This window comes from Balaenoptera ricei, chromosome 8, assembly GCF_028023285.1.
Source record: "Balaenoptera ricei isolate mBalRic1 chromosome 8, mBalRic1.hap2, whole genome shotgun sequence".
Lineage (NCBI taxonomy): Eukaryota > Metazoa > Chordata > Mammalia > Artiodactyla > Balaenopteridae > Balaenoptera > Balaenoptera ricei.
The window spans coordinates 64,080,365-64,083,166 of record NC_082646.1 but is presented as its reverse complement, the minus strand read 5'-3'; the positions used below and the strand labels follow the sequence as shown (position 1 = coordinate 64,083,166).

Below are 2,802 nucleotides of genomic sequence, written 5' to 3'. Positions count from 1 at the left end.
AGAAAAAATGGTCAAGTATATAATGGAAAAAGCCTAAGACAGCCTGATGTATCCATCTTCACAGTAAGGAATATAATTGTTTCAGGGATTAGACATTACTCTTGGGGCTCACTTGCTTGGTGGAGTCAAAACAGTGCCTTAGAGAGTCACTATTATCTGCTTTTACAGCTGAAATATGTCCCTCCCAAGTGACAATTCTCCTCCTCAAATATACCTCAAATCAAATAATTGTTAAGTCAAAAAGACTTAAAGTCAAACCTTACTTTCTCATTAATTTCTCTTGTCTTAGGTCTGACCCTCTGGGAGTTGAGATCATAGTTTATCTCTCTAGGAGCAACTTTGTTTCCAAATTCTCAGAGACCATGATGCTGTCTTTCTTAGAACCATGTAGCTGGGTTACCCAGCCTGGTGAGCCTGAGATGCAAGCTGCCTCAAGACCCCAGTGAGGCTGGTGGACTAATTATACATATCTTGATTCCATTCATATAGAAATAGCAACTTGAGGCCTGACTGGGCCATGGATGGTATACAGAAATTTAGTAGAAGATAGGTGACTAGAATTAGCACTTCCTAAGCTAGTTCTTAGGCTAGTACATTTTCTGCTGAGCTATAGTCACCTATCAAACTCAAGTGGTATGATTTTCAACAGGGAAATAAGTTGGTGCGAAACGTGTTTTTAGACAGGAACATTTAATGTTTTTTCTACTGTTACTTAAATCAAATGGTAAAGAAAGCCAACTTCAGGCAGGTGGTAGAGACCACTGCCCTTCCCCCATTCATGTCTACCTCTCAACTGTGACCTCATCACTGACATCCCCCGAAGGCTGGCTCTGGAGAAGGGCAGCTGCCACCCCACGGGAGACAGGTGGCTTCAGGGCTACACTGGGAGGTGGGGTCCACAGGACTTGGGTGAGAGGACATCACGGGACACCTACTGGTCCCTGCACTCAGGTGTGCTCAGTGCTACATCTAGGCTTCTTCAGATCCTCAGGGGGCCCTGAATTCTGCTCTTGAGGAAACATGGCACGGGCTAGGGAAGAAGCAGGGGACAGCTGGCTGGTGTCTGGTCGGGAGCCACAATCACACATCATCAGAGTGTCTGTCAAGACACCACAAGACGGCCAGGAATTTATGCTGGCAGAAAATAGCAGCATCCGCCACTTTAAGAAACAGATCTCCAAACGCCTTCACTGTGACACTGACGGACTGGTGCTCATCTTCTCCAGAAAGATCCTTCGGGATCAAGACATACTGAGCCGGCGAGGCATCCTTGATGGCACTGCGGTCCACCGGGTGGTGAGGACCCGTGTGAAAGGAACTCTGCCCGGTCCCAGCGCTCTGCCAGGCCCTGCCGGCCACTGCACCCATCGTTCGGAACCATCCACCTCGGAGAGTGCTAGGATGCTAGCCAGGCGGGCCGGCTGGCCCAGGGCTCTCCTGAACTAGCTGACTTCCTTGGCCAGCTGACTCAACTCCTGTTGGCTGCCCCCGAGTCCGTGGGGGGTGGGGGGGAGGGGCCAGTTCTTGGAAGACCCTGTGGTTCAAGGCAAGTGAGAAATCAGCCAATGCCAGCCATGTTCCTGAATCCTCAAGACCAGTACAGAAACCCGAGCCAGCTCTTAAGGCTCTGGAAAACTTGCAGAACCCGGCCCAGTAACAGGAGCCACTGCACGCGGACAAGCGGGAGCTGGAAGGCTTGAGGCAGTGCCAGGTGGTGCCGATGCTACACGTCCGGTCTGCTCTGATATCCAGCACCTCAGGCTCTCCACTCTGGCCCCTTGGGTTGCCTCCAAAGGCCACAGCCCAGGTTCAGAGCCTTGCAGAGGGGGCGCCAATCCCCACCGCAGTACTAACACCACCACCACAGTCCCCGCAGCCTTTGCACCTGCCAGGCCGTTGGCACAGGAAGTCAGTGCAGCCGTAGTTGTCCAGTCCCGGCGCATGGTTTCAAACCAGGCTAATTCAGGGTGCAGGACTGGACTGTCAGACTTACACTCAGGCCAGGGTCTTTCCTCCCAGGAGAGCCAGCAGCCCATAGGGAAAGCCGCTCCAGCCGGTCGGTCGGCTGAGACCGTCACCCTCTGCCTTGCGTAAAGCCTTACACGTCCTGCAGCAGAATCCAGCTCTGCTCCACCAGCTGGCAACAGGCAGCCCCCTGCGACATCATATGCCCCTCCTTCCCATACTCGCCAACCCACGAGCACTGCAGGCATTAATACAGATAGAAAAGGGCCTGCAGATATTGTCCAGGGAGGTGCCTGCATTGGGACCTTGTTTATGGGATCCAGGCAGACCACATGAGGCTAAAGGAGCTTCTGAAACTAGGGCTGGAGGACAGGGTCACAGAGCAGACCCTGTGCAACCCACCTGGGCCATTCTTCAGCTCCTCCACGCTCTGGCCAATGCCTGCGCCCGGTCTACCCAGTCCTCAATGTCCTCATGCCCCCTCACTGAAGGCCGCTACCAGCAGGAACTGGAGCATCTGAAAGCCATGGGTTTTGCTGATCACGATGCCAATCTTCAGGCCCTCGTGGCCATGGGTGGAGATATCCATGCTGCCATTGAGAGGCTGCTGGGAGTACCGGAGGCCTAGGTCCCTCCAGCAGATGCCCACAATGCACCACCCCATGGAGAGGAGGGAGGCAAAGGAAAGAGAAGGGGAGGGAGGGGAGGAGCTTATTTTGGGAATTCCTCCTGTTCAGATCACGTGCACACATGTAGAGCCTCCCCTCACTGCCCAAACCTGTTTTACATTTAAAAAGATTGCTTGGATCTTATGTGTGCTGTCAATTTGGGGGCAGG

General features: G+C 53.1%; 1 pseudogene; it reads left to right on the top strand.

The window, feature by feature from the left end:
- Positions 1-1,020: 1,020 nt before the first annotated feature.
- On the top strand, positions 1,021-2,593 carry LOC132370168 (ubiquilin-3-like; annotated as a pseudogene).
- The last annotated feature ends 209 nt before the right edge of the window (positions 2,594-2,802 follow it).